The following is a 14,291-nucleotide window of genomic DNA, read 5'->3' on the forward strand; positions in this document are numbered from 1 at the left end:
TTGTGTGGTGAGTTTGTTCTGGCTCCTTTAAGGACGTCTTCTGAATGTCAAACAATTACGTCAATTACACGTCTTTTCTTTGACATTACTACTGACAAGACATTGGGACGACAACCAATGAGACATCCGTACAATATCCAAGAAAGACGTATAAAAAAATCATTTGGCTCCTCTGAGGACATCCTCTGGATGTGCAGATAGGACACCTCATGGACGTGTTTAGGACCACTTTTTGCTCAGTGGGACACTTTCTTCACATTCAGTGTCAAATGCACATACGTGTGTTTGTATTTGCAGGAACTTCTGTTGGAGTCTGCCAACAGAAGCTGAAATGTGACCTGAAGAAGAGGTTCCAGTGTGTGTTTGAAGGAGTCTCTAAACCAGGAGAGTCCACCTCCCTGAACCAGATCTACACAGAGCTCCACATCACAGAGGGAGGGACTGCAGAGGTCAATCAGGAACATGAGATCACACAGATTGAAACAGCATCCAGGACAGCAGACAAAGCAGAAACAAGCATAAGACCAGGAGACATCTTTAAAGCCTCACCTGGAAGATCTCAACCAATCAGAGCAGTGCTGACAAAGGGAGTGGCTGGCATTGGGAAAACAGTCCTGACACAGAAGTTCACTGTGGACTGGGCTGAAGACAAAGACAACCAGGACGTCCACTTCACATTTCCATTCACCTTCAGAGAGCTGAATGTGCTGAAGGAGAAGAAGTTCAGCTTGGTGGGACTTGTTCATCACTTCTTCACTGAAACCAAAGAAGCAGGAATCTGCAGCTTTGAAGACTTCCAGGTGGTCTTCATCTTGGACGGTCTGGATGAGTGTCGACTCCCTCTGGACTTCCAGCACACTGACTTCCTGACTGATGTTACAGAGTCCACCTCAGTGGATGTTCTGCTGACAAACCTCATCAGGGGGAAACTGCTTCCCTCTGCTCGCCTCTGGATCACCACACGACCTGCAGCAGCCAATCAGATCCCTGCTGACTGTGTGGACAGGGTGACAGAGGTCCGAGGGTTCACCGACCCCCAGAAGGAGGAGTACTTCAGGAGGAGGTTCAGAGAGGAGGAGCAGGCCAGCAGGATCATCTCCCACATCAAGACCTCCCGAAGCCTCCACATCATGTGCCACATCCCGGTCTTCTGCTGGATCACTGCTACAGTTCTGGAGAAGGTGTTGAAGAGCAGAGAGGGAGGAGAGCTGCCCAAAACCCTGACTCAGATGTACATCCACCACCTGGTGGTCCAGGCCAAAGTCAAGAAGGTCAAGTATGATGGAGGAGCTGCCACAGATCCACACTGGAGTCCAGAGAGCAGGGAGATGATAGAGTCTCTGGGAAAACTGGCTTTTGAGGAGCTGCAGAAAGGAAACCTGATCTTCTATGAACCTGACCTGACAGAGTGTGGCATCGATCTCAGAGCAGCCTCAGAATACTCAGGAATGTTCACACAGATCTTTAGAGAGGAGAGCGGCCTGTACCAGGACAAGGTGTTCTGCTTCATCCATCTGAGCCTTCAGGAGTTTCTGGCTGCTCTTCATGTCCATCAGACCTTCATCACGTCTGGAATCAACCTGCTGGAAGAGAAAAAAACAACGATTCAGCAATCTCCACAACAGCTTCAACTCCACCATCTCCATCAGAGAGCAGTGGACGAGGCCTTGAAAAGTCCAAATGGACACCTGGACTTGTTCCTCCGCTTCCTCCTGGGTCTTTCACTGCCAACCAATCAAACTCTCCTTCGAGGTCTGCTGACACAGACAGGAATTAGCTCACAGACCAATCAGGAAACAGTCCAGTACATCAAGAAGAAACTGAGTGAGAGTCTGTCTGCAGAGAGAAGCATCAATCTGTTCCACTGTCTGAATGAACTGAATAATGGTTCTCTGGTGGAGGAGATCCAACAATCCCTGAAATCAGGACGTCTCTTGACAGATGAATTGTCTCCTGCTCAGTGGTCAGCTCTGGTCTTCATCTTACTGTCATCAGAAGAAGATCTGAAGGAGTTTGACCTGAAGAAATACTCTGCTTCAGAAGTGGCTCTTCTGAAGCTGCTGCCAGTGGTCAAAGCCTCCAACAAAGCTCTGTATGTGGTTTAAGAACAAATATGTAGAATTGAGTCCATGAGAAACATTGATCTGGTTTTCATTGTTGGTTCTTCTTCAGGTTGAGCAGATGTGGTCTGTCAGAGAGAAGCTGTGGAGCTCTGTCCTCAGTCCTCAGCTCTCAGTCCTCCAGTCTGACACATCTGGACCTGAGTAACAACGACCTGCAAGATTCAGGAGTGAAGCTCCTGTCTTCTGGACTGGAGAGTCCTCACTGTAAACTGCAAGGTCTCAGGTCAGGATCCAGCTGCTGGTTGATCAGGTTGATGTTGGTGCAGATCATGTGGAGGATCTTCCTTCTTCCTGGTTAACTTGACGCCATGTTTGTGCCTCCAGTCTGTCAGGGTGTCTGGTCTCAGAGGAAGGCTGTGCTTCTCTGGTCTCAGCTGTGAGCTCCAAGTCCTCCCATCTGAGAGAGCTGGACCTGAGCTACAACCATCCAGGAGACTCAGGAGTGGAGAAGCTGTTTGCTGATGTGGAGGATCCACAGTGCAGTCTGGAGACTCTGAGGTATAAACATGATGGTTAAGTAAAATCTACAACTTTCTGTACTCCTCCTGCTATCTGTCGAGCTGTGGTTTTCAAAGTGTGAGGCATGCCTCCCCTGGGGGGCGCCAAAGGGCTTCAGGGTAGGCGCAGCCAGAGAAAGAGAGTAAGAGAGTGAACGAGCGAGCAGTTTTTGCATGTGGGCACACAGACGGGACTCACAACATCACAACATCAAACCCCAGAACTATCAGAAGCTCCGAGTGAGTACCGGAGTGAGACTCAAATTTGATTCGCATGCGTGAATCAAATCTGAAGTTTCCAAAGTTTGACAAGCGAAAAACGGTCAGGATGATATGTTGTTGACAAAGTCATGAAGTTGTGGATCATTATATCCCAGAATTCAAAGATGGCGGTATGACTGAGGTGTGTATGAGTGTGTGTGTGTGTGTGTGTGTGTGTGTGTGTGTGTGGGTGTATATGTGTGGGCAATTGGACAGGTATGGATGTGAGGAGAGAATATGGTGCCCTGTGGGGGTTGGGCGCTGGGTGTGGGTTCATCCGCTGCCCGCTGTCTGTCCTCACCTTCACTCCTCCTGATGAATGATGGGTGTGTGCTTCCTGGGTCGGTGGCTCTCTGGCTATGGTCGCTGTCCGCCCTGGTCCTGGTGGGGGGTGGTGCTCCTGGCTCTGTCCTTCATCAGGAGGCTCTTGGGTGGCGGGGGTTCTGCGGCATCCCCGGACCCCTCTCTCCCCCTGCTCTCATTCACACACACGTAGGGCTTTGGGAGACGTGCTTATCAGGTTGGGTGTGGTGGAGGGCCCATCTAGGTGGCGTCAATCACTGCACCCTTCAGTGGCTCGCCTCTCAGTCTTAATTGCACTTAATCATCTAACACGACCAAATACATACAACACACACATCTGGGGGACTTGGCGTGCCGTGTTGGGGGTGGGGCTGTTCAGGTAGATGGGACTGCTCGTTTAGCCTCACTAGTGGCACGGTGTGGTTACTGCCCCTCAATTTTAATCGCAAACAACATATACTTCATCAACAGTCATGAGAGGGGGTGGGGTGGGCAATGAGGTCTTCTGCGCTCCCTTCTGGTGGGGGGTGGGGGGGAGTGTTGTTTCCCCACAGGCCTGGGGTCTGGACCAGCTGTGGTTTGGGGAGCTGCTGGCTCCGGGGGGGTGCACGCCTGTCTGCAGCAGTGGTGGGGGGGGGGGGGGGGGGGGGCACTGTGGGTGGCGGGGGGCCTGGATGTGGGGTTGGGTGTTCCCTTGCCTTCTTGGGGGATCTCCCACAGGACACGATGGATGGATGACGCAGGAATGTGAGTGTGTTTGGGTAAGGTTTGACTGGCTGTGTGTGTGTGTGTGTGTGTGTGTGTGTGTGTGTGTGTGTGTGTGTGTGTGTGTGTGTGTGTGTGTGTGTGCAGGCAGCAGCAGGAGGACATTCAATCTCTTCCGGCTGCTAAGATTAATATCTGTTTGGAAAGTTAAAGGCTTCAATTATACAGTATCGCACGCCCCAGTTGCCGAACAGCACAAGGAGAAAAAAACAAAAAAACAAAGGATCTGTTCATGCTAGTTTTGGAAAATGACTTTACTCACTCTGACTTCAACATGAATGAATGAACAGTAAGTCAGTGGAGTCAGAACTCCTTTAAATGAAACTGTTCCAGGGAGAGTTCAGATCTACATAGAGGTCCAGTTCACTTATTGGACTTATTGTCTCATTTTGTTGTCTTGTTTTCCACACAATCTTCTACTTCTTCAGGTTGAGCAGCTGTGGTCTGTCAGAGAGAAGCTGTGGAGCTCTGTCCTCAGTCCTCAGCTCTCAGTCCTCCAGTCTGACACATCTGGACCTGAGTAACAACGACCTGCAGGATTCAGGAGTGAAGCTACTGTCTTCAGGACTGGAGAGTCCTCACTGTAAACTGGAAGCTCTCAGGTCAGGATCCAGCTGCTGGTTGATCAGGTTGATGTTGGTGCAGATCATGTGGAGGATCTTCCTTCTTCCTGGTTAACTTGACGCCATGTTTGTGTCTCCAGTCTGTCAGGGTGTCTGGTCTCAGAGGAAGGCTGTGCTTCTCTGGTCTCAGCTGTGAGCTCCAAGTCCTCCCATCTGAGAGAGCTGGACCTGAGCTACAATCATCCAGGAGACTCAGGAGTGGAGAAGCTGTTTGCTGATGTGGAGGATCCACAGTGCAGTCTGAAGACTCTCTGGTATGGACACACAACAGAAGCTCATCATGGAGACTGAGATTATCTTCAAAATGTCTCTGCTTATTGTATACAATGATTTTTGTGACACAAGTACCAAGAAAACCTGAACCAACGGAACGGAAAAGGAGAGATTTTGGCAATAAAAGAAACTTTTTGGAGCTGGAAACCGATCTTGTCAGGTCTGAGGTGGAGGTAAATCAGAACTAAACGTTCACTGTCTTAATCTTCCTTTCTGTTATTTTCCAGACTACTGGCATCGTGTCACAGATTAAATAAATAATTTTTGATAAACTTTAGACATTTTCCTCTCGTGGCGCCGGTGCATCAAAAGTAACTCTATCGGCAAATGCAATATTGTGTAAAACTGCCAAAATAAAGTCACACACCGTCTCGGGGCTTAACAGCAGCGTTTTTCCCCCGCTGGGTCTGAAGCTGCTCCGCAGCAGCGTGTGTCTTTTTGCACTGTTAAAACTGCGCTCCTCTCTGTGGCAGGATGGATCAGCGGAGTTATTGAAAGTTACAAATTATTAATCCGGACAATAAACCCAGACAGCTCCCCAATAATGACGATCAGGATCCGCACCTTGACAGCGACTATGACATTTTGGCTCTACAGGGTTCTAACCCTTTTTCCTCTGAACTATTTTGTTCATTAAAAAAGTCTTTAAGTTTTGCCATGTGTTTCCCGCTGTATTGTTGTTGTACCGCGCGCTTTGTCGGAATAATGAAACACGTGCTACAAGTTTAGTTCCGCTTGAAAAAAAAAACAAAAAAAAAAACTTTTTTTCCACATAGACGAGGCTTATTCATAAAAGATAAAATTTGGGGTTTTATTGTTGTTTTTTAATAAAATGACATGCAAATTGCCTTTTTGAATTCAATTTTTGCTTGGAGGGAATATTCAAATGAAAATTGAGCTTTGAGGGCATATTTTTCACCGGACATTTTGACCGGTGGTGTTAAAATATGTCGGACTTCGGCAGATTTTACCGGTCAAAGTCTGGTAATTACCGGATAATGGAAACCCTGTGTTTAACAGCAGTAAGGACTCATGTTGGAGAGAAAACCCTTCTGACTGTCTTTCTTCCCGCAGGGTGGACCATGGTGGAGAGCAGAGGTTAAAACCTGGTCCGAGGAAGTGTAAGTTTGACTGATGAGGACCAAACAGCAAAGTGTCAGGAAGTCCAGAAAGAAGAAATCCATCACATGTGTCAGAGGATGACTTGCCCAACACTGTTTAGAACCGCTAACATGATAAGAAATAACTGACTGTTGTCTTTTTCTCTCCATCAGATTTCTCTCAACTTGAACTGGACACAAACACAATGAGCAGAAAACTCAAACTGTCCAACAACAACAGGAAGGTGACACATGTGGAGGAAAAGCAGCTGCATCCTGATCATCCAGACAGATTTGATGACTGGACTCATCAGCTGCTGTGTAGAAATGTTCTCAGTGGTCGATGTTACTGGGAGGTCGAGTGGAGCGGGTATGTTAATATATCAGTGAGTTACAAAGGAAACAGGAGGAGAGAAAACAGTAATGAACTTATGTTTGGATGGAACGATCAGTCCTGGACTCTGAGCTGCTCTGATAAAGGTTACTATGTCAGGCACAATGGCAGAAAAACATCCTCCTCCTCCACCTCCTCCACCTCCTCCTCCTCCTCCTCCTCTGGTAGAGTAGGAGTGTATGTGGACTGTCCCGCTGGCTCTCTGTCCTTCTTCAGAGTCTCCTCTGACTCTCTGATCCACCTCTACACCTTCAACACCACATTCACTCAACCTCTCTATGCTGGATTTAGACTCTGGGACTCTGGTTCTTCAGTGAGTCTGTGTCCTCTGTAGGAAGGACGGTCTGTGTCTCTGACAGCAGTCCTGTCAGCACCAATCAGAGATCAGAGAACATCAGTGGAGTTCAGCAGGGTTTACAGACGGAGCCTCAAACACTTTGTAAATATGCCATCATTTTAAATTTCAGGATGTTTTCTAACCTCCTCAAGTCTTTGTCAGCAACAATGGAGACGATGAGGAAAGGACTCTTCTGATCACACTTTGACATTTTTGATTTTCTCTGTTTTTTTCATGTTTAGTTTAAGTCATTTGCAAGTAAAATGGACTACACTTATATAACGCTTTTTCATCTGCATTAGCGCTCAGTCCGCCCACTGGAGGCAATTCAGGGTTCAGTGTCTTGCCCTAGGACACTTTGACATGCAGACAGGGGGAGACAGGAATCAAACTAACAACCTCCTGATTGTCAGACTGCTCTCCCCACTGAGCCACAGCCACCCTTCAGTAACTGGACACAGTGATGGTTGTGACAGAGGAGATGGTATCAGGTTTCATGAGAAAGTCTTTTCTCCCTGACAGCCAGTGAGACTATCTTTGCCGTGGACATGGTGATGGCGGTCCAGATGGCACTTATTATCAACAGTAGGCTACATGAGAGAGAGAGACGTTGGTAACAAATCCAATGCTTCTCATGCCAAAAGAGTCAGTTGTATGACGTGTCACTGTTCTTATCCAGGTTCTGACCAATGTCCAGGTTTCTGGGAGTGATGGAGTAGAACTGGTCACAGATTTGGCCTTAGGATCCATGGATCATCCCAGACAGCAGTGTTAGCTTAAACAGCATCCTTTGTGGTGTGTTGAGAGAAGCAGTATCACGATTACATGTAACAGTGCCACCTATTTACAAAACCCAAATATAGAATAGAATAGAATAGAATAGAATACAAAACAAGAGAAACTGTATTCCATTACAGTGACAGTTTAAATTTGGTGTATTCTGAATCATTACTTTCCCCAAAAATTCAATTCAATTCAGCTTTATTTATGAAGTGCCAAATACAACATGGTCGTTTCGAGACACTTTTACAGAGAAAACCCAACAGATCCACATGAGCAAGCATCAGCAACTGTGGAAACGAAAAACTCCCTTTTAACAGGAAGAAACCTTTGCAGAACCAGGCTCAGAGGTGACGGCTTTCTGTTATTCCGGTTGGGGTGAGGGGACAGAAAGAGAAGGAGATAGGACAGACAGTTTCTTGCATCTACATGCATTTCATATATAAACACAGGGTACATAGGTTACAATAATCAATGACATGAAGTAATACAATGAAATTACAGTAATACAATGAAATTACATTGAATGGAGAGAAAGGAAAAGAACTGGGAGCCGGTTCCACATGGTAGGAGCCCGGGATTAAGTAAACCTTACACCCACTGGGTCCGGGTTACCTCAATTAATCAGTGGAGCAGCTGTTTTGATTGATGCCCAATTAGAATTGAATGCACCCATTGAATCCAGGCTGTCTCAATGGCTCAGCCGCGATTGATGTTCTATCTGCGATCCCTCAATCGCAGCTCTTGTCCACCTCAGAGACAGCCTCTTCATCCAGGGTTTTGGTGTTCTGACTTTTTAGTCTCCCATAGTGGAAAGAGAGAGGGGGAGAGATCATTTTATTTCCATTGAAGTGGACACAGGTTCACAGATTTACACAATAAAACCACGACTCATTTTCCCAACATCACCTTACAGAACAGTTACATAACAGTTGAGAGAGAGAGAGAGAGGACGCGACCCCTAACTGTAAGCTTTATTGAATAGAAAGGTCTTCAGCCTTCTCTTAAAAACCGAGACTGTGTCAGCCTCCCTTACAGATACTCGGAGCTGGTTCCACATAACAGGAGTCTGATAGCTAAAGGCTCTACCTCCTGTTCTATTTTTAGAGAACCTAGGAACCTCCTGCAGGCCAGCACTCTGAGAACGAAGCGTTCTCCTGGGACAGTGTGGGACTAAAAGCTGTTTAAGATATGATGGGGCCTGGTTGTTCAGGGCTTTATAGGTTAAGAGGAGGATTTTGAATTCTATTCTAGATTTAAGACTCAAAGACTCAAATAGGTCATTATTATATAAATGGTCACAAAGCTGACTTGCAACAGCTTTCTCTGGGTTTTTTTTTTTTAAAAAAAAGGGAAGGTTGGATTTTGGTCTGTAACTTGTTAGAACACCTGGATAAAGGGTGGGCTTTTTGAGGAGAGGTTTAATCACAGCAACCTTAAAGGCTTGTGGAACATAGCCTGTTACTAGAGATAAGTTAATCTGATCTAATATTGATGTACTGATCAGGGGGAAAATGTCTTTAAACAGTCTTGTTGGGATTGGATCTAATGTGCAAGTTGTAGGTTTAGATGAGGCCACAATTGAGGATAACTCAGAGAGTTCAATAGGATGGAAGCTAAGTAGTTGTGAGTCAGGTTCTACTGACAGATCCAAGGATGTGGTTGGTTGGTCTGTGACCACTTTGGGGAGAGTGCTTTAAATTTTATCTATAATAGTTATGATTTTGTCATTAAAGAAGTTTACAAAGTCATTGCTGCTTAAGGCTGAAGGGATCTGAGGCTCAACAGAGCTGTGACTTCCTGTCAGCCTGGCTATGGTATTAAAGAGGAACCTGGGGTTGTTCTGGTTTTCGTCTATTAAGGATGAATAGTAGGCAGTTCAAGTTTTATGTAAAGTTTTTTTATAAGTTAACAGACTTTCTTGCCAGGCAGTACGAAATACTTCTAGTTGGGTTAGATGCCATTTCCTCTCTCGTTTTCGAGCTGATCTTTTTAATGTTTGCAGTTGTTTGTTGTACCATGAAGCTATTCTCCTGTGGGTTCATGATATTAACTTCAGGGGAGCAACTGAGTCATGTGTGGAGCAGAGTGAAGCTGCCACTTCATGTACAACTAAATCAACCTGAGTGGGGCTGATACTGCTGTCCACTGGGCCAACAGATGGGAGTGAAGTTAATATTGATGGGATCATTTCCTTGAATTTGGTCACATTATCCTCTGACAGACATCTTCTACGTTTAAGTTTTTTTACAAGGTACTTTAAGACCAGTTAACGTAAACTCAAATGATAACAGGAAGTGATCAGACAGTACAGGGTTGTGGGGGAAAACTGTTAATTGGTCAATGTCAATACCATAGGTGAGAACCAGGTGGACGGTGTGATTAAAGTGATGTGTAGGTTTATTCACCTTCTTGAGAAAAACCAACTGTATCAAGTAGTGAACTGAAAGCAGTGTTAAGGCTGTCAGTGTCAACATCTACATGAATATTAAAATCTCCCAGTACAATTATTTAATATGAGCTTAAGACTAAACTGGAGAGAAAGTCTGAAAATTCAGACAAAAATTCAGAGTCTGGAGCAGGGGGGTGGTACACTACAGCCAGCAGGACTGGCTTCTGTGTTTTCCAGCTGGAGTTAGTGAAATTCAGAGTGAGACTTTCAAAGGTTTTATGCTTAGTTTTAGTTCCAGGACTGATTAGAAGTTTAAAGTTATAGATGGACGCTGCTCCACCACCTCGGCCAGATTCTCGGGGAATATGATAGTTGACATATTTGGGGTTGCTTCATTTAAACTGAGATATTCATCCTTCCTTAGCCAGGTTTCAGTGAGGTTTAATAAATCTAAATTATGATCAGTTATTAGGTCACCAATAAGCAAGGATTTGGAGGAGAGGGATCGGATATTTAACAGTCCACATTTAACTATTGTGGGTTTTTTTCTACTGCAGATTTAGTTTTAATTTTGATTAGGTTTCTGGGATTAACTCCTCTCCTCTTGTGGACATGCTGTCTGCTGCAGATAATAACAGAGAGAGGGGTATGTGAAGCGTGGGCGGGACTTACCTTTAGTCAGTCAGCTGGACTGACAGTTGGAGATGTCTGGACTGCTGGATGTGACCTGACAGGACGGAGTTTCCCAGCCTGTTGGGATGTTATCCATCATGACGGTAGAGAGGGATAACTTTTAGGGATTACTTTGTGGCAGTGGTTCCCAAACGGTGTGCTGTGGGATTTTGAGAGAACCACACATTATTTTTGCAAATTCCAGTCCGAGCGGACATTAAAATGGCCAAATTGTGGGCGAGTATGACTATTTTTTTAGAAGCTCCTGATTTGGTTTAATAAGGCAACAGCTTCTTGCTTTGTGTTTTGTTTACAGATCACAGCAGAGTGTGGAGCTTGTGTGCCGTGTCTTCTTTTGCAGTGTTACAGAGTTACAGCTCCACCTAAAGGCCTGGCATATGAACTCCATTTGAGTTGCTTCATGATGTCCTGTGGATGCAGGGATGCAGACACATTTAAGCGCCAAATCATTCATGTTCCAGGCAAAATTATGCTCAGTTACTTTTATTCAGTCAGGAAGTTTTTTGACCAGAAATTATACAGGCTGCTTCCAAAAGTTTATAAAACAATGTACAAGAAGCACCATTGTGGAAAAAAAGTGTCATGTCCAGAATTATTCACAGGCTTGTCAATAATTAAGAGAAAAGCCTTCATTAGCTATTACAGCAATCAAACTCTTCCTACGATTACTGAGCAGCTTTTTTTCATGTCTCCACTGGTATTTTTGATTGTTCATATTCAAACAATGAACTCTAACTCTTTTGTTTTCAGCATGTCGTCCATTTAGTCCTCATAGCATGTCCCTCTACAGAGACATCTGTCTCCAGGGGACACTACTGCTTGAATTTTAGTACGTCCTCTCATTAGAGGCTTTACTCAAAACAATTACAGAAAAAAATTATTTTTGAATTTAAAAAATATATCATAAGACATGAGGCCGCACGGTGGCGCGGTGGTTAGCGCTCTTGCCTCACAGCAAGAAGGTCCTGGGTTCAAATACCGGCCGGGGCTCTGGGCCTTTCTGTGTGGAGTTTGCATGTTCTCCCCGTGTGCGCGTGGGTTCCCTCCGGGTACTCCGGCTTCCTCCCACGGTCCAAAAACATGCATGTCAGGTTAATTGATCACCCTAAAATTGCCCCTAGGTGTGAATGTGAGTGTGCATGGTTGTCTGTCTATGTCAGCCCTGCGACAGACTGGCGAACTGTCCAGGGTGTACCCTGCCCTCGCCCGCAGCAGCTGGGATTGGCTCCAGCCACCCGCGACCCCGAAAGGGAGAAGCGGCAAAGAAAATGGATGGATCATAAGACATATTAATTAATAATTACAAAAGCATACATTTCAATGTTGACACCAAATGTTACATTTGAAATTTGTAGTTCAGGACCATGGACAGCGCAGACTCCCTGCATTGACAGTTCTTTGTGCTTCATTTCTGCAGTTTTCTTTGCCTCGTTTTTAATTTTGTGACCTGTCTGGTTTCAACGCTGCAACTGCTGCTTTGATGATGTTATGAATTAATTTTTTAAATAATTTAGTTTTCTTTGTCTTTTGTATTAGTTATTAATGTTCATTAATTCATTAATATTATTAACTGATATTTCACATGATACGAGTGATAACTTGTGTTATCAAGATTTTTTTGCCATGTAGGTGTGTCTTGAGATTCTTACTTGTCCTTTGGTGTGCCTTGGACACAAAACATTTGGCAACCACTGCACCTGACCAATTTGAAGTCAGCTAAAAGTAATCCAAAAGTATTTAGAATACATTATTTCAATTGAGTAACCCAAGGGACTACATTACAGATGACATTTTAGGACATATACCGTATTGGCCCGAATATAAGACGACTCCGATTATAACACGACCCCTATTTTTCAAAGATCATTTTGAGAAAAAAAAAATGCTGAAGACAATAAGGTCACTCATAAAACAACTTTTTTTTATATACAATTATTATAAACTGAAAAACGCACAACTGAGATAACATTTCACGAGATAGAAAATGAAAAAATATATTCTCTTTCTCAAAATAAGAAACAATAAGCAACAAATAAGAAGCCTCAAGGGGTCCAAACTGCATAAATGATGTAAATAACTTTCCAGTTCCTTCAGCTGAATCAGGCTCTGGTGGTGGACATTCCTTCTTTCAGTTTTTCAGAGACGTATTCACTCACCCTTCTATCAGTCTCTCTGAAGCGTCTCTCAGGACCACGGAAAGCTTTTCTCATAGCGTTAGCATTTGTAGGCGTTTTTTCTGTGCTCTCCAATAAGAACGAGGCTCTGCTCCACCAGATCTCCTGGCGGCTTGGCAGTAGTTTGATAACTCTGCTGCGTTGATCACCATCAGTTTAAAGTTGGTATCATAACTTCTCCTCTGTTGTTGCTCAGTTGTCCAGCGTTCAGCCCCTTTGTTCCAGATGATCCGCCATTTTTCATCAGATCATTTGATCTCATTTCATCGCTCCACTCGCTCTCTGCTCAGTGATACTTTGGCTCCATCTAGCGGCGCGGATGGGTATTGACCATCTACCGTAAGTCCGCGATTATAACACGACCCCACTTTTGAGGATACAATTTCTGGAAAAAAAACATTGTCTTATATTCGGGCCAATACGGTAATCAGTAATGTGGAGGGGAATACATTAACAAGTAACCCTCCCAACACTGACCTTTGATTCGGCAACCATGACGCTCCAACAGGAGATGGAGGCCACCAGCTACTTAATGTCACTTCTGTGAAAGCCGTGACAAAAAAAACATGTTACTGCAAGAGAGAAAGAGTCGGTCTGAATCAGTTTTGAAAATAACCTGATAATGTGTCTCTATATTTTCCTTCACTGATTTATTTTTTTACTTTATTTCAATCAGATCAGTTCTGTGCCATCTCTTACCTATTGTGTATTGATCAGGATTTTCATGGAATTTAAACATTTTCTTGATTGTCTGATCTGATTTTTTCTAATACGGAAAAAAAACATCTTTTGGCCTTTTGGATAAACTACTTTTGCTTCTATTGTATGTTTTGAAGGTTTTTTTTATGTTTTTAATGCTGTGGAGAAACATTATTCATGGCTGCAGCTGTAACTGGAATTTTCATAATTGATAAATAAAACTACATCATTGTTTGACAGGTGTGTGTGGCTGTGTGGTGGTTTTCTGAGCATCTGAGGGGGTTACTGTCAGAGTCCTCCCCCTGAGTGGGTCTCCCATCCTGTCCTGTTGTCCTTGTCTTTCTGCCTCACCTCACGTTCCAGTCTTTCAGCCTATCGTGTCTTGTCTCTGTCATCTTTCTGGGTTGGTTCGTCTTTCTTTCTTGGTTTCCATGCTCTCCTCGTGTGCTCCCACTCACCCTGCACCCTCCTGTGTCACTGTTCTGGACTTCATGGATCCGGACTTCATAATGAACCTGTCGAGCCGTCATGTCCTGTGTGAGTCTGCTTTGGGATTTAACCTCGCTCGAGACACATCTGCCTCATTTTAAAGCTTCAACATGTTTTATGGCTCCAAGCAGAGTTTATTTGACACAAGAATTTTTAATTTCATTTTAGTCTCAGTCCCTCATCAAGTCACATGTTAGACTTTGTTTGATTTGGCTTTAATTCAAATTTAGTCCACAGCAATCCATGTTTTACTTTCATTTTAGTCTTTCAGTATTTTGACAGTTTTGTCATGCATTTGGTATACATTTCTGAAAATTACAAGAATCACTATATTTAATCAAACTAAGAATGTACTTTGAGGACTGCAGAGGGCGCTGTGGAAGGAAGT

At 44.4% G+C, this 14,291-nt stretch overlaps 2 long non-coding RNA genes across 2 annotated transcripts; both read left to right on the forward strand.

Moving 5' to 3' along the window:
• The first annotated feature begins 4,698 nt into the window (after positions 1-4,698).
• On the forward strand, positions 4,699-6,172 carry LOC115401631 (uncharacterized). Its single transcript, XR_003932974.1, has 3 exons — positions 4,699-5,018; positions 5,920-5,966; positions 6,120-6,172. It is a non-coding gene; the product is annotated as an uncharacterized LOC115401631 (long non-coding RNA).
• Positions 6,173-11,692: 5,520 nt separating this feature from the next.
• LOC115401624 (uncharacterized) lies at positions 11,693-13,653 on the forward strand. Its single transcript, XR_003932967.1, has 2 exons — positions 11,693-12,347; positions 13,147-13,653. It is a non-coding gene; the product is annotated as an uncharacterized LOC115401624 (long non-coding RNA).
• Positions 13,654-14,291: the final 638 nt, after the last annotated feature.

Source organism: Salarias fasciatus, chromosome 15, assembly GCF_902148845.1.
Source record: "Salarias fasciatus chromosome 15, fSalaFa1.1, whole genome shotgun sequence".
Lineage (NCBI taxonomy): Eukaryota > Metazoa > Chordata > Actinopteri > Blenniiformes > Blenniidae > Salarias > Salarias fasciatus.